The sequence below is a fragment of the Taeniopygia guttata genome, chromosome Z (assembly GCF_048771995.1).
Source record: "Taeniopygia guttata chromosome Z, bTaeGut7.mat, whole genome shotgun sequence".
In the NCBI taxonomy this organism is placed as follows: Eukaryota; Metazoa; Chordata; class Aves; order Passeriformes; family Estrildidae; genus Taeniopygia; species Taeniopygia guttata.
This window is the reverse complement of record NC_133063.1, coordinates 16,479,194-16,497,678: the sequence shown is the minus strand read 5'-3', so window position 1 is coordinate 16,497,678 and position 18,485 is coordinate 16,479,194. Positions and strand designations below refer to the sequence as shown.

General features: G+C 35.1%; 1 protein-coding gene across 6 annotated transcripts in view; it reads left to right on the top strand.

Annotated features, from left to right (window-relative positions):
- TRPM3 (transient receptor potential cation channel subfamily M member 3) overlaps positions 1-18,485 on the top strand; it is a 400,684-nt gene that overhangs the window by 65,190 nt on the left and 317,009 nt on the right. The window lies entirely within an intron of this gene.

Genomic DNA, 18,485 nt, shown 5'->3' with positions numbered 1-18,485 from the left:
GATAAATTTTATTTAAATCTTTAGATTAAAATATATATGTGGTGCAAAGTCTATTTAATATACAGCCATCACATGGGAGATTTTGTTTTAATGACACAATAGAGTTTTTATGTGCTGTGAGATTTGTACAAAGATATGTAAGAGGTACTCATTGACTAGAAGCTTGTCAGTCATCTATATTTATATAATATTTTTATAGTAAACTGAATTTAAGTTATATGTTATTATAGCTAAGGTGCAGGCATTTCCTGTGCTTCTCTTTCTTTCCTGATGAAAACACAATTATGTGTTTTGAAGTAAATATCTAGAGTATAAGAAAAGATATTAAAATTTCAGGTTAAACCTAGTCAGTGATCTGAGCTCTTACATGACTAGAAGAGAAATAACATAGAGTGCTTGATTTTAATCAAGCTCTTCAGGCTCATTTGCATTTTGAATGTGGAATTGCAGTATACTTTTCTCAAGAGTATTCTCCAAGTATTAGATATCTATCAACAAATTTTGTGTCACTGTAACAGTTGCTTCTATCTAACTAGAACTTTCTGTTAGAGTAGGGACAGAAGAGTTTTCTGTATTTCAGATATAAATGTAATAGTGATTTCTAGATAGACAATAGAATATTGCATTGTCACTGACATTTATTTGGTTTATTCTCCTAAATGTGGAGTTAAAGGGCTGCTGATGATTCATGTAAGCTCTGTGGTGTAATTAGAACCATTAAATGCTTTGAGTTGGGAGGGAGCCTTGAAGACCATGGAGTCTCACCCCCATAACAAGCAGGGAAGCTTTCTACTAGACCAGGATGTTCAGAGCCTCTTCCAATCTGGTCTTGAACATTTCCAAGGATGGGGCATCTGCAGCTGTTCTGGGCAACCTGTGCCAGTGCCTCACCACCCTTGTAAAAAAAGGTCTTCCTCATATCTAATCCAAACCTGTCCTTTTTCAATTTGAAGCCATTCCCCATTATCTTATCACTGCAGGGCTTGGTAAATGTCTTTCTCTGTCCTTCTTTTATGCTCCATCTTACATGTTAAAAGGCCACATTAAGGTCTCCCTGGAGCCTTCTCTTCCCAGGCTGAATAACCCCCACTCTTTCTTTGTGGGCAAATGGCTGAAATCTTTTATTCCAAGAGTCAGATCCTAACTAACAGGTTTTTTTTGTTTGTTTGTTTTTGGGTTTTTTTTTTTTTTTTTGGGTTTTTTTTTTTTTGATTGAGAAGTCCAGAGGTAGATTCAGTACTCCACATGAGATATCATGACTGCACAGTAGAGGAGTGGATTCACCTTTCTCAACCTGTTAGCCACGTTTCCCTTTTTGTGCAGCCCAGGATAAGGTTTGCTTTCCAGGCTGCAAGAGCACATTGCTCGCTTGCATCTAACTTTTCACCTGCCAGTATTCCCGAGTTCATCTCTGCCAGGCTGCTTTCAATCAGTTCATTCCCCAGTTTTTATTAAAACTGGTGATTACTCTGACCCAGGTACCAGGCATTGGACTTGGCCTTGATTAACTTCTCAAGGGTCACATGATTTCTCTTTTCAGGCTTGCCAAGATCCATCTAATGTTGTCCCTCTGCTCAAACTTATTAACTGTGATAAAACTGAAACTCAAAAACTCGAATTTAAGCTATGTGTCATCTGCATCCTTGCTGAGGCTGCAGCTCAGTCCCGCTGTCCATGTCAATAATGAATATTTTAAAAAGCATTGGTGTCAGTATGGACCCTTGAGGAGCACCACTTGTTACCAGTTTCCATTTGGACAATGAACCATTTACTGCAACTTGTTAGATGTGGCCATTCATCCAGTTCCTTATGCGTCTAATAATTCACCCATCAAGTCCATAGCTCTCTAATTTATCAGCAAGAAAGTTGTGTGGGGACATGTCAGAAGGACTTTCAGAAGTCCAGGTAGATGATAGCTTCTCTTTCATTGTCCACTGATGCAGTCAAACCAGTGTTGAGTGCAGTCACTTAGTCAGATGTCATTTGCCAGTGGTGAAGCCAAGTAGGCTTTCTTTTGTCACCTCCCTGTCTTCCCTATGTTTCAAATATCTTCCAGGAAGATCTGTTCCATGATTTAATTGGTCTCTGAGGTTGCCAGTAGTCCCTAGGGTCCTCTTTTTTACTCTTTTAAAAATGCACGCAACTTTCCATTTCTCCAAATATTTGGGACTTTGTCCAAATGCTGTGACTTGTCATAGATGTCTGTGAAGACATCCATCAAGCAGGGGTCTTTTTGCATGCTGTTACTCTTAGAAATTGCTAGGCAAGATGTTTTCTGACAGTTTCACAGTGATAGCTATGTTTCAAAACACAGCAAGAGAATACTCGAGGTGTTCATGCTCCATGTTTAAGGAAATCTCAGACATGCCTTCAGAACACTTTCCTTTTATTAGCAGATGACATTGTTAAATGCTTTAGATATTTTTTCTGGTTCTTCATCTTTTCTACAAGCAACAAACATGTAAATATACATTAGATGTGTGAAACTTGTTTCTGCAATAGTGGTCTTCACCCCACTGTGATCTGTGAGCAGCCCGTACTTTTACGTTTTAATGCTGCTTTTAAATGGCCATGATACATAACACACGAGGGAATTTACTGCCTTTGAGGACATCTTATTTGTTCTGCAGTGTCATGCCTGCCAGAAGTGAATCATTCTCAAGCTGAGTGTTCAGCAACTAATTTTATATAAGAGAATATTTGCAGAAGTCTTGTGGGACGGGTGTGATTTTGTTAACAACACTGATGTGCTTTAAAATGTTATTTGCTATGCACTGCATTTTATTGTACATTGCTCTCTGACATGATCATTCAGTAGCACTGTAATTAAATAAAAGGTTTAAGATTGGAAAGACTTTTCCTGTTGTGAAGGCTTTGGGGTGGTTTGGGGGTTTGTGCAATCTTACATAAAGATAATCATGAACTGAATTTGATATCTTTTATTTTTCCTAGAATTAGTTAATTTTTTTTGTATCGTTATACAAATTAATATTTAGTATTTTGGTACTAAAAGTAAGTAAATATTAGTGATGGACAAATTAAAAACAGAGATTGAGTACTGTGATAAAGTACTGATGATAAGGTAGTGATAAGATAAATTTTTAGCAAGCTAATAGTATGAATTATTCACTAGTGCACTAGAATAATTCCCTTCATTTAGCTGACGAGGCATTAGCATTAAGCGATTAATTTGAGAAATATTGTTCTATTTATTGTTAAAGCAAAACTTTCAAATCCAAAAGAAATTATCAATTTTCTTCTGCATGGTATTACCTACTAGAGATGCATGAGCTAACTTTATTCTCTGGTCTTTAAAATGACGTCTGAATATGTTATAGTAAAATTCAGTCCATTGGTAGAACACCATTGTTTCTAGAAAGTGCAAACCTGAGTTGAACTGTAGGAAGCATGAAGATGTTTCCCAAAGTCTTTATAAATTTTGTGTTGTTTTTCTCTTTATAGCATAACTTCAGTACTGTGTATAATTGATTGTTGCTTCTTCATAAATATTACAAAAATGTGCAGTGCCTGTTTGTCCATTAATTTTTTGTTTTAATTACCTTTGCACACACTTGTAGATCAAAATGTCACTGCAGAAGGGAAATAATTTGTTTTGGAACTGAAAAAGTTCTAAAACAAAACACACTTAATGATGTGACAAACCTGCAGCTATTGGATCTAGGATTAATAATATGCTTTTCTCCATCCTCATGCTGTGTCATAAAGTAGCACAATTCCAAACCAAGGCTAGAAAATGAAAAATTTTGAGGTGGTTAAGGGGAATTTTCTAAGTATCTAGTCTGTTCACTTTGGTGTTGTCTTGATTCTTTTCCGAAGCATTAAAATTATAGAGAGAGTTGTATGCAAATGCCCTGAAAGTTCCTACCTCAACTGCTGACTGAATAAAGGGAAGGACAAGACAATTTTGAGAGTCAAACTTTGGTTTATTTACTTTTTTTTTTTAATTTGGGGTTTTTAGTTTGGCTTTAACTTTGGGATTTTTTAAGGTGGCTTTGGCTGATGGTTTGATTTTTATTTTTTAATGAAGGTTTTGTAATACTTTTTGTCTACTACTACATGATCCCTTTACTCAGCTTATATTTTATGTTTGATTGTCTTGTACTAACAGTTAAGTAAGATTTTTATCTGTTGCCTCCAAATTTCTGTTTTCTCTTGAGAAAGTCCTCCTTTCAGGTTTATCAGATTAATGACATGGAGTTTTGTGTGTATATCTAACAATTAAGTTGAATGTCCTGTTTGGAATAAATATTCTATATAGGGCAACTATCATGCTATTTGTAATTTAAATATAATTCTGAGCTCCTCCAATGTTTAATGCTTCATGTTTTAGATAGGAGGGTGACTATGGTAGCTGATGAGAACCTAAATGGCAATGTTCATGTTTCATGTATTTTGGAAGCACAAAATAATTTGGTTTGGAAATGATGTGATCTAGACTACCATTCATATTATGACCAGATTTGAAAGCTGAATGGAATTACTCATGGCCCCAGAGTTTTTGCTCAGTTTGCAGGACATACTTGTTCTAACTTTTTATTAGTGGCTAAAAATCATTCTGCAGTCAGAGTATTTCAAATTTCCTTTTCTTGTTTTGAAACAACAAGATAGTACCTTTCACAGAGAACATTGACTTTCTACTGGAGTCAGAGCAAGAAACTTGTGGGATTCTGCTTTCATAGCTCGAGTGTTTTCAAGCAGATTTACGTGTTAATTTGCCTTAATCATGACTAGAGCTGGAGACATCTAGTGGTTAAAATTAAAAAAAAAAACCAACACTCAGTGAATGGATAATTAATTATAGCATGCTGAAACTCGCATTAGCTATTATCAAAGTAGCACTACAAGGAGCATATGCAAAATGTCATAATAACAAAATTAACACTGATATATAATTAGAACTTTCAATTTTGTTTTGAATGACTGGATTTAGTCCAATTGCTTATTTATTTTGAGAATATTGAAAAGTTGCAAATTTTTTGACTCACCTTTCCAAGTAACTGGAATTGTAAATTTGTTCATAGATTAGTTCTGATTTTTTGTGTACCTTTGGCACAGTAGTGCTTCATTCCTAAGAATCTTATCACATTAAGGGCTAATCTGTGATGTTGATGATAGATCTTTATTCAAATATTGCAGGAAAATATGAATGACAGTCTTCAAGTGCTGGCATCTAATTTTGTGAGTGTGGTGAACTTTAACTGTCATCCGGAAATTGTTTCAGTTTTACACCAGTACAAAATATTGGGCTTCCTGAGGAGAGCTGAGATAACTCTCTGGTGTCAATGCAGAGAAACAGAGTATACTTCTTTGTTTTGCTAGGATGAAAATTGTTCAATTAAATACTGCCCTTCTTATTTTTCTCTTCCCACTTTTTTGTCCAAAATAATACTAAACTTATCCTTCATAGATAAATAATACTAAATATTAATACTAAAATTATACTTAAATACTAAAATACTCTTAAATTCCTTACCAGTCTCTTTTGGAAAAAAAACCCAAACAAACCCAGCAAAATTAGGCCCCCCTTTGTGAATTCAGAGGTACTGTCAGCCTCTTTACTTGTATCTACTACTTGGACAAGCAAAATGAAATGTAAGAGATACAATTTCTCTTTTGCAACTCACATGCTCGTTATATCACAACTTTCCACTAACAGGAAATATGAGACTTCCTTCCACTAAAGGAAATATTTCAGAGATGAATAGCAATTTTATGCTTGCATTAATTTCTTGATCATAACCTTAATCAGTTCTGTTCAGTAAAAGTCCTTCATTAACAATCTTACTGTATTGCTGAAGATTCTTGTAACTTCATCATTATCAACAGTGTTTTGTAATATTTTTTTTAGGAACTGGTGACTCATAGATCATTGCTTGCCAGCTCAAAAGCAGGTCTGTCATGAAGACTGCTGACAAGTCCAGGTGGATCTGGATCTAATACCTTTGCTTTTATAACAACACAGAGAAGCCACCAGGAATTAAAAAACCTGCTTGGTAGCTCTGCATTGGCAGGCACATTTCTTTATCCGATTTAGTATGATTTTTGATGGGCAACAATACATAAAACTTTGTTGGTTTGGTTGGGTATGGTTGGAGCTTTTTGGTTTGGTTTAGGTTTTTATGACACCAAAAAAGGTGTGGGTTTATCTGCAGTTTGGTGGTGTCTGTGGCAACACTGTGGTCTGCACACTTTAAATGATCTGTTGTTGTCTGCTGTGTTTTCTAGCTGAACAGTTTAGTTCTAGCCAATTACAAACTGGATGTGGGAGCTGCCAGGAACTTATAAATAGGATTTCATCTGATGTTCACTTTGGTAACCAAAGCTTTATCTGTTTCCTTGCACATCAGCTGCACCAATGCCATACAAACTTAAAAGATGTTTACTAGCATTTAATGATGAGTTTTAGTTACTCTTTAATGAATTCTCTTGGGTTATTCTGTTTCCTCTGTTCCTTGGAAAGCTTCCCTGTGCCTAGAAGAGTGAAATAGTTTTTGTCTTGCAACTGTAATGAATAGCTGCTTGAGTGGACAAGCTATTGATGAACTCGATCTATTTCCTTCACTTAGCTTGTCCATAGCTGATGATACAGCCTTTCCTCAAGCCATTGATTTTATAGATTCTTCTTGTTTTCAGTATTTTTTTGTAAAATATTTGATTTGTTTCAGCACAACAAACATTCATTTTAGTTCCAGCTTTTGCTATTTTAATTTTTCTCACCTTTCTGGTTGTTGTTTTCTGAGAACTTTAGCTCCTTCCTGATACCTCAAGGATTTCCACAGGGAGGCTGCAGATGACAATACAGAAAGAAAAATCATGCTTTAGGGAAACTGCTGCAATCCACTTTTTTATTTCTTATTTTGTTTCTGCTTCTAGCTATTATATTGTGGTTACATTTAGTAGAATCTTTAGTCAGAAAGTGTTCTCACATCAATGCTACTATAGTCTATTCCAACTGCTTCTTCACCCTGTCATTAAAATGTTCTTTTAACAATTGGGTTAAAATTATATTATTTTATGGTGAGCTGTAATTATCACTGACTAAGATTTAAGTGATTTACAAGGCCTAAAAGGAAAGATAAATGCTGTGCCTCAGAAAGGTGGATTTATAGCTTCAATTTTTGTGCAGATGGTACAACAGATGTCTTCTGCCAATCCTGCCAATAGCTTCTAATTTCTGCTTGTAATTCTGCTTTGAAGTTTTCTACATATGTAGATAAATATGGAAGCACTTTTTTGTTGGTTTTTTGTTTTGTTTTGTTTTTGTTTTTTTGGCTCAACTTGTTTTGGGGAAAGACACTGATCTATACAGGCAAGGTGAAAGTTGCTTTATGTTTATAAATTATTTTTGCTGCTACTTTACATCTTACTGACTAACTTAGCAGAAATAGAGACAGCTTGCCTAAAACATCAGTGGAGGATTAAATATTCCAGGAACACTTCAAAAACAATCTGTCAAAGCTTTCTCTTCTTCAGAGACTGGTAAACAGACTGTTTTCCATTCACTGAACAGGTTTCCCACAATGTGATTTTTCCATCTGATATGATTATAAGAGTTCAGACTAGAGTCCAAAATTCCAAATATGTTTCAGTTTGTTCACTTTCATAAATGACTAATTCAGCTAAATATAGTTCAATTCTCCACATCTTGTAGGTTGCATAAAACTTATTTAGTAGACCAGGGTGGTTCACTGTAGGCGTTATGGTACCTGTGTTGGCAGGTAGGACTTTCCACACATATTCTCTGTGCTGGGGGAAGTAGCACCCATCAGCAGTCCAGTAGAGACCCATCTGCTGTCTGTGCCCGGCCCCTTCTGGCCCAGACTGACCCTGCCGCAGTCTCCAAACCATATGCACAAATACATTCATTTTAAAAATTCTTCACTGAATTAAAATTACAACTGTTCACCTTGCCAAAACAGAGGTTGTGCCACTGAATTTGAAGATTGCTTAGACACTTAAAGTGTTTGTATTTATGAATTTGTGTAAGTTCAGAACTAACGCTTTTTTCTTTTTTTTTTTTTTTTGCTAATCCATTTTTTCTTTTAGTTTCATTTTTGTATTTTGTTAGATTTTTATTGCCAGAGTGTGACTATTTACTGTAGAATTTACTCTCTATATCTAGAGCAAACTCAACAACTAGGTGTACAGAAAAATGTGCAGAAGGTCTCAGAATCCTGTGAGAACATCACTGGCTGGATGCAAGGGTCCGTCTTTGATGCTTTATGAGAAAATATTGATGGGAATCATGAGAGATTACAGTACAAAGAACACAGTAGTGAAGGAATTTGTGGTGAATGACTGAAAATGGAGGTAAGCCTGTAGCAAATGGGAACAGAGAGAGTAGTCATAGGGTGAAAGCTAATGGTTAAAAAAATCACAAACAAACAAAAGAAAAAAACCCTGTATTTCAAACATTAAGAAGCCAACAAGCCAATTATGAAGTAAATCTGTTTTCTTCTCTTGCTGAAGCTTTGGTAAATTGCCAGTGTTACTTGTTAAGCCTTCATACACAGATGTGTAAAACCTATGGAAATTTTCATTATTAACAGATCACTTCTGATTTGACTACAGAATAAACCAGAACTGTGCAGAGGATGACAGTTTTCTTTTTATTATGCTCAAGTAAGGAACTCCAAATTATGAAATGTTAATAAAAGTATTTTTCACTTAGATTATATCTTTAGACTTTGTATCACTCTTTACCCTTATGTATAGATAAAGAAGATTTTAAAAAAATAGAGATTAAAGCATTTTTCTGATTTTTCCCTTTTCTTTTTTCTTTCTTTCTTTCTTTTTTTTTTTTCTTTCTTTAATTTGGTTTTTATGTTTGTTTTCATGCGTTTTGTTTTGTTGAGGGATTTGTTGGATGTTCTTTTTGGCTTTGGTTTAATATCTTTTCTTTTCCCAGTGTTTTCTCCATCATAATCCTTTGGAGATGTTGCAGTTGTATTAAGTTTTGAAAAGTAAGTAATCTCATTTAAAGAGAATAAATTTCTGTGTAACTACAGAAATGGGTATGTGTTTCAGATGTTGGCACAAGTTTGCATATGAAGCTGTATGCAACTATGACTGGAATAGCTGAGAAATGCATTGGCCTAATGGCTTTAGACTTTTGAGTGTTGTGTGCAAGCATTCATGCAGCTAGATTGCTAGCTGGAAAACTAATTTGTGTTTCTCTTTGTTAGCTGAGATTTGAAGTTATGTAGACAAAAGCTGTAATGTTATGCTAAAGAAAAAATAAATTACAATTCAAGAATCTTAACTTGTCAGAGGAAGCTGTTTGTGCTGCAAGGAGTGAATTCTGCCCTGCATTGGCATTATATTATGTACTGAAAGAATGTATTTCTTCACATTTTTCCATTAAAAATTATTGAAGTAAATTGAGTACGTTCATAGGCTATGGTGATATGTATACAACTTGTCTGTACAGCTGTTCTTGGAAAATTTGTTTTGAAAAAATATATATCTGTCTCTATACAGTAATAGAGACATTTTCATTCTTTAGAAAGGTAATAATGCCTGGTCTACTATTCCTTCTTGTTAACATCAAACTAAGAGCATTTTATACCAGAGATGCTACCCAAATGCAAAGCTGCTCTATGAGATCCATCTATCTACCTGGATATAGACATATGTGAAAAGCATGAATACTAGTTGGGTTTGGGATGCTGCCACCTGGGCACATAATTTGTTCTTAGTATTTTAAAGTATATTTGTGATCTTCACATTGCTGTCTGGTTACATTCTAAGTGCAGGTATTAGTAAAAATAATTTTTCTTGAAGAATACTTACCATCTGCCTATTAAATCTTTTGAAAACTGTGTATACTTGCAAATTAGGTTCAAGCCAAAACAACTCACAGTGCATTATTTTATTTATTGGTGTTCTGCCATCCTACCTGTGCCTAAGCTTTCCTCTTAGAATATCAGGCAAGATGAATGACTAAAGGACAAGACAGAGAGATATGATTTTCAGGTCTCTGACAAACTTGCTAAATCTAGGCCATAAGAGAAATGTTGAGACATTTTTAAAAGATGTATAAATTAAAAGGTGGAAAAAAAGAAAACTAGGAGCACCTTCTGGAGGTGGTGTTTGCAACATACTCATCTCTTTACTGCTGAGTTAGGGAGCCCACAACTAGTCAATAAATTGAACTTTTCATCTTAAAATGTGCATAAGCACAGTATTGTATTTTTTCTCGTAAATATGCAGGAAGCTATATTCAAAGTTAAATTCATGTGCTCTTTAGAGAGGATCTGTCTGCCAGCAGAAGACCTCCCTTTGAAGCTGTGTAAATGATGCTTTCCCTCCCTGTAGTCAGGAGATGTGATATGGTAGGAAACTCCTGGAATAGTTCCTAGAAAGGTTCCTCCAGAAGTTATGTTTTTCCTCCCCAGAAATGGATTAAAATGTTTCTATATTTTAAAATGAAACTTTTAATTTACCATACTATTTCAGTATTTCTGTGACATACTACAACAGCTTTAGTTATCTCTCCTTGAAAACCTGCAGTGCTAGAAATTGCAGTGCATTGTCCTTATCAAACAAATGGCAGATAAACTTTTCTGTAACTTCCTCATGTAACATCATGCAACCTATTTCCAGAAATTAGATGTCCATGTTTAGGGTAGAGAATGGTATTCTTAGAAGTTTCTTGTGCTAAAAGACATGGCTACAATCTTTCATTTTCTTCAGAACATATTTAAACTAGATCTTACATATATAACTTTTAGTCAACACTAACTTTTACAAGCAGATATACTTTTTAAAATCTGTACTATGGCTGGCTTAATGACATGCAAGCTGGATTTTTAAAAATTTTGCTTTCTATTTTTTCTTCCATTTTTATTGCATAAAGGAGATAAATATTCAGAAATCTTCTCACCTGTGTTTTGTGCTGATTTCTTGAGTGAAGCATTTTTGGAAACATTGGTTTTGATAAGTTGAAAAATATCTTTTCTAACAGAAACCCACTCGCAGTATGTGTGTGTCTGGTTGACTTGGGAACAATATTTCAGAAACAATCTTAACATAGTCATACTTCACTGAATGTTCTGGCATCAGTGTCTGTGTTATTTTCATTTTATTGACCTAGGACCTGTCTCAGCAGCAGAGTAAAATCCTAAATCCCTAGAAGATTCCTTAGAGGCGAAAAATCTCATGGAGAACTGCTTGTCAGCCACTATGTCTTTTGGCTGAGGTTTCTTCCTGGTGTGTTTGCAGTGGTGGCTCTGAGGGTACTTTGTCAAAACACTTAATGACATTTGCATCAGCAGAGAATATCAGGGTTGTCCTGCTGGCCTCTCCTGCTACTCTCTCCCCTTCTTATCCCATTTTGATGATATCCATTCTCCCCACTTGCAGTGGTGTTGCAAATAAGGATATGAAAGAAAACCTTATGATGGTGATATGTTCAGCCTGTTCTAAAACATTTTCAGAGCTGTGGCTAAGAAACACAGAGTAAAACCCCTCTCATTGGTACATTGAAGATGCTGGTTCCCAATTCTTATTCTTCTTACAGTAACTAACCCTGATCTTTTCTGCATTCTCTGCATCATTCCCACTGGTCATAGGTCAGTATACTCATCACAGTTACATATATTAGTAATATGTAAAATTCCACATAAGGCCCAAATCAACAACTACCTTCAGGATGAACTTGTTGAAAAAGTAGTTTATACAGATAGGTTGCTTAAAAAAAAGAGACTGTCAATAAAAGAATGATGGAAGTGATCTATTTCCGAGAGGCTTTAGGTACTTGTCACTGAGTTTATAGAGATGTTGAACAGGCAGTGCAGTTGAATCCATCACAAATGTGCCCATCCATGGATGAGTCAACCCTGCAACCTGACATCAAAGAACTAAAGTCCCCATCACAACATTGCTATTTCTGTTTCTCAATGCATATGTATTTGATGGCCTGTGTTCATTTTAAATCCAGTAATTTTCTGATTTTGTCCAGAAGGAATACATTTTAAATTGAGAATTGTGCTTTTAACAAAAAACAATCTGGCGTAAGATTGATAGACTATCCTCGGGAACGTCTGTTAGCATCAAATGTTAAATGAAAAGTTAAAAACTTTCAAATACTGCATTTATTTCCCGTTACATTTCTAACAGAGTGTAAAGCAGGTGAGAGGAGGAGCCATTTGAAATAAAACAAAGCACTGGAATGTTTTTAAAGTATTTCTGAATGGAATAAATGGTCAGAATAAAAATATGTTTAAATTAATAACTGCTTTTAACTACAAATATTAGATACACAAATCTAAAAAGGAACATGTAACAAGCTGTTTCAACAAATAAACAAAATCTAATGTTTCATACCAACATATTTTAGTTTCATTAGCTTCTGCAAAATGAACCTAAATTAATTTTAAGGGTGTATATGATTACTTAAAGTGTGGAACTAACAATAACCAACAATGTATTTGACAATTCAGGTATCAAAACAGTCAAAATCTATGAAGTGAACTGAAAGTTGTAGAGAATATATCTAGCTTTGCTGTAAAGACGAAACCAAAACTTCTGATATAAAAACACAACTGTAATACAACAAAAACTTCCAATAATGTTAAAAATTTAACCATGTTCGAATATATAGCACTATATCACCAGTAACTAAAGTGGAATTGTTAAGGTGCAATTCTTGACATTTTTGCAACATAATTTTAAGTTATTTAATTTTAAAAATTATTTTTTAAATCAAGTAATTAATGATATTTGACTTTTTGAAAGTGCAAGATAATTTACCGTTTTGAACTCTACATAATGCCACTGAAATCCTGAACAGAGCCATTTAATTTATTGCACTGTACAGAGCAGTTAATAGTAGGCAAACAGGATCAGACAAATCACACAAAATATGTAGACCTAATGCAGAGTAACATTCATAAAAATATAAGGTCATATGTTTCTACTGAGAATGTCAATATCTTTCCACTCACCTACTTTGCTAAGTCATAGGATGAAAACAGCAGCAACTGTTTTCACTCATTTAAAATATCAGTGATAGAAGTAGTCGCCCAAATAACTAGGGAAAATATATTTTATGTCTGGGAAGACTAGCTACAGAGAATAATCTTTATTTCTGGCCAGGACTACTTTTTAATCACTGAATAAAAAGCCTTTATGCCAAGAGAAGCAGAAATTGAAAATATTACCTTACCTATTGCTAAAAATTAATTGCACATCTATCTTATCAAGGAGGCCTAAACATCTTTATTATGAAGTTTTACGATCTCAGACTTGTTATTTTAAGTTTTTGGGTTTTATTATTATTTCTATCAGAAGTTATTTTAAGAGATATGTGAAAGGAGATACACAGAGTCTTCGCTGATAATCATGCAACAAATCTATGTGATTGTAGGGTAAGATCATAGGGTAATTAACATTGGCAGTGATTTCAGGAGGTCTTCTAGTCCATCTACCTGCTCAAACCATGTGAGGCAAACTAATTTTAAAGTGTGTTCTAATATAAGAACAAGCAAAGGCTTCAAAGCTTTTCTTCCACCCCTTATTTTCCAGAAGACTCTCATTAGGTTTAGTAGATGTTTCAGAGGCATAAATCAGAACTTGACTTTTAATAGGTATTCTGAATGTTATTAAAAATTCTCACCTGTGAATAGCAAGAAATATAATTAGGGCCTAAGAATGAGGTGTATGTTACTAAATGGCTATACCAAAGATCTCGTTTGCTTGCTGTTACAGTTTTAGGTGTTGAACATATTCTGAAATGATAGTGCTACTATACTCAAAATTTTTAAAAAGGCATTGATGAATCAGTCTTCTCACACAATGTTTGGATTGTTTCCCCTCTGTCTTATTCTTTTTATGTTACACAAAAAACACTGAAAACAGAATAACCACTAGATTGAAATTAAAAAAAGGAAAAGTTTCTCAACTGCTTCTGTACAGATTTCTTTCTTTATAGCAGGAGGAATTTTTTGAAGAATTTTCCAGGGGTGGAAATGCAAGGACCAACAATACTTTTTTCTGAAGAGAAAAAGTTACTCTTTTCCTTTTGTCATCTGCACTATTTATTAATTTTAGTACTATCCATCCAAACAGTAATAGCTGAATAACAAAACCCAATGCTGTTACAGATGGAGAATTTTATTTTTAGAATTAGATTAAGTCCTTTCATTCTCTATTAAATCCAGTAACTGTATTTCTTGGGATATTTCTACATGTCTGAGAATCACAGAAATTTTTGAAAATGGACTCTTCTGCCTTAAGCATTGATTTTTTTTATCCCTAAATTATTCCCACTAATTCAATAATTTGCAATATTCTTTTTTCCTCCTTCCTACTACTTCTCACAATCTTCCACAAAGATATTTTCATTTGTGCAATTTCCTCTGTAGATTTTGCAAATCTTATGGTAAGAAACCAGCAAAGTTATTGTGGAAAACATGATAAATCCAAACAATCAAAAAACACTTGCTGCTGGTCATACTGAATTTCTGTCTGATTGGTAGTGGGCTTTTGGAGAAGTGGAAATTAGGGAGAGATTGAGTTTTTGCTTCTCAATTCCTCTTTTCCTCCTGTTTCTTAACCCAATTCAAGCTATGGTCCCTGATGATTTCCATTTTATTTTGGCTGGTAAAAAAGCTGTATAGTGCTGGCAAAGTGCATTATTTGTCTGCTATTCTATTTCCTTAACTTTTTGTATCTCATTCTGTGGAAGTGAAGAGATGACATATTTAATTTCTGTTGTCCTAAATATTTACAGTGAGGTTGAACTTTTGCTTATGTGGAAGAATTAGTAGTGGAAAACAGATATTGGTTTCCTCAAAATTTGGCAAGCTCTGAAACCCTGGACTCTGAATAGTATGACTATTCCATAAATAATATTTCTCTGTGTACAATAAAATTTTTTAATGCACCACCATCTTTTAAGGTGGTGTTTCTAATGTTGATCTTTTTTCCATGCTTCTGTCACATGTGACTCTGTTGTTCTTGGGCTGAGGTTGGCAGATGCTTCAGACTGCTTAGGGATCATTAGCTCATTTTTACAATTGGCAGAGGCCATGATCAAGGAAATAGGCCTGTTAAGATGAGAGAACTGAATATAGAAAACTTTAAAAAATTTCTGAATAAATAAGACAAAGGAGTGCTGAAAGTACAGAAAATGAAAACAGGAATACCCAAGTCATCGAAGAAATCATGATTGACTCAATACAGCATGGTCTTGGTTCAGTAATCAATTTTGCATTAAATAGATGGGTTTAGCATTTTTCTCACTGGAACATTTTTTAAGTGCTAGTTCTGTCAACATCTATTAACTTTGCTACAGATTCAAATTTGAAATATTCATATTTTTATTTAATTATTTCAGAATACTGACATTAGCAATTGGATTTTTTAAAAACAAGGATCCCTTCAGCAGCATTTAAAACAGTATTACCAGAGAAGTAGCTATTTAACAACAATGCACTCTATCCTGAGAAATGTAGAAGAAAATCTGACTAAGGCTATTAAAAATACTGATTCTTCCTTTAAAACTGGAATTCACTGGTCACAGTTTCATGGATTACTGTATTGAATGCAACACAGGCACATCACTATATTCCATGGAAATCAGTTTTGTTAAACAGTTGCTCAAACTTATAAAATTAAACATTTAGATCTTCAATGAATTTGCATCTCTGTATGAGATCTTATGTTCATTAGATAGAAGTCATGCTTCAGTGGATTCTGAAAAACATATCTATGCTAAATGTGATCTTTCAAAATCCTTTTCTTCTGTGTACTGCAAATGTGTTTGTTTTGATGCCTAAACTTTTTTAACAGTCCTAATACACTGGTAAAATAGCATTCATTCTCATGAATATACAAATATCTGGTGTAAATTAATTACTTTTTTTTTGTTTTGGCCCCCATATAAAAATTTAAGCAAAATTCAGCAGCATCTGGTTCTGTTAGTTTAAAAAGCTGAAGTTCTTCTCAGAAGATGTCAATGAAGCTGCTTTCCCATGTTACTCACTCATAGGGTTTTTTTAGGGCCTTTGTCCTAGAGGTTTTTAGTCCTATTGTTACTTTTAGGACATTTTGGCAACATAATTACCGACTTCTTTGAATACTCAAGGGTTTTTTTCCCAAAGAAATCTTAAAGTAATTGGTGTGACTAGTATTTTGCAGAAAAAAATCAGTCATACTGAATGAAAAAAACAGTGAAATTGGGACATAACTGTTTCCAGCTTCTACATAAAGAAAATTCAAAGTCAGCTTTTTATGAATAAATACTGAAGTAAAATATGAAATCAATTTCCATATGAGAGACTTGGGTAGGTGTTAAATATTAGGCAGAAGGAACAAATTTTTCCATTATCATGCAAATAGATTTTTGGTTTTGACAAAATGCTTCACAACCAGATTTTATCTTCCTATTCTAAGCTTCTGTCAGAAAATAATACACCCACTCTCTGCTATACTTTTCCCAGGATTTTTATGATACTTGCACTCTCATATTGCCTGTGTGTTGCACTTTGTGGCAAAAATATCTCTGTATGGTAATGAATTGTAGATTACTTGATAACATTTTGTAGGGAAAGATTTTAGGACACACCTAATATTTGATTATGGAAAATTATACAGCTATGACAATTTAATATACTGAAATATATAGAACTATTAGTAGTGCTAAATTATTCTTACTATATCAATTTTCTCAGTATTTTAATTTCCAAATGCACAACTACAGGAATGAAATTAAGCTTTTCTGTCGGGGAAAGACATGTAGTGTTCTTTGGCTCCATTCCTGAACTCCAGTTCATGAGTCAGTCTGAATAAATTTGGAAGTAGGTTGCTAGTTGCAGTGAGCAGGGACATCCTTAACTATATCAGGTTGCCCAAACCCCCAGACTGGCCTTGAACACTCCCAGGGATGACCCCATATGCACACCCCATATACAGAAGCTGTGTATACAGCTTCTCTGTGGATGTGCCAGTGCCCCATCAGTAAAGAGCTGTGTGTGCCCACCCTCACAGTAAAGTTTCTTCCTAGTATCTAATACCAATCTACCCTGCTTCAGTTTGAAGCCATTCTCCCCTTGTCCTAGCTCTATGTGCCCTTTAAAAAGTCCCTCTCCAGCTCTGTTGTAGCCCCGTTAGGTACTGGCAGGTGCTCTAAGGTCTCTCAGAGCCTTCTCTTCTCCAGGTTGAAGAACTCCAGCTCTCAGCCTGACTTGGTAGGCGAGGTGCTGCAGCCCTGTTAGCATCTTTCTTACCCTACTCTGGACTCACTCAAGCAGGTCCACATCCTTCTGATGTTGGGGTCCCCCAAACTGGACACAAACTCCAGCAGGGTCTCAAAAGGGCAGACTAGGGAGGCAGAGTCATCTCCCTTACCCTGCTGGATACCCTGCTCATACTGCAGCCCCGGGTACAGGTGGCATTATGGGCTGTGAGTGTGCATTGCTGAGACTTGTCAGGCCTTTTGGCCATCAAAACTATCAAAGTCCTCCTCCTTAGGACTACTGTACATCCATTCTCTACCTCACCTATACTTGCACTTGGAATTGCCTTGACCTAGGTGCAGGACCTTGTGCTTGGTCTTGTTAATCTTCATGAGGTTCACACAGACCTGCCTCTCAAGCCTGTCCAGGTCCCTCTGAATGGCATCCCTTCTCTCCCTCCCTGTGGTGTGGATCACACTACAGAGTGTGTTCTGTCCATGCTGCCAAAAAAGATATTAAACAGCAGTTCCACTCCCTGAGGAACACTGCTCATCACGACTCTCCATTCAGATACTGAGCCATTACTGCATCTCTCTAAGCACAACTATCCAACCCAGTTCTTATTCACTGGGTGGTCCATCCATAAACCCATGCCTCTTCAATTTTGGGATAAGGGTATCATGCAGGACAGTGTCAAATGCTTTGCACGAGGCCAGCAATTGCTCTTGTATTATCTTCCCTTTGTTTCTTTAAATGAATACTACTTAATCTTGAACATTCCTTTAAATAAGTAAGATTAATAGTTTATTATGAAGAACCTCTGCTGTCTTTTCTTTCAAGAAAGTTGACACAGCTGATGTTCAGGTTACCATCTTATATATACTTTGACCTTTCATTAAGAAATGTTGCTCTGACAGATGGGAACAATCAAAGACTCATCCACAGAAATGCTTTTAGATGATGGAAGGAGTCTAGCATCAAGTTCCTTTGGCAGCCTTTTATCCTTTTAACCTCTTTATTACAGCTAAAGTTTCTTTACCTGTTAAATCATGCTGTGGAGAGCACTTCCAGTTAGATATACAGAGTCTCAAGTTCTATAATTAGGCATTTGTATTAAAAGTAAGCCCCTTCCAAAAGGACCACATTTTTATGGGATTGTTTTTATACAGTGGTGATTCATTCATTTGAATGAGGCAGCTTCAAAGTTCCTAAAATATTAGCTGTGTAGAGCTCTGTGTGTGTAAGCTAGAAAAAGCTTAGCTAAACAAACTCCTGTTTACTATA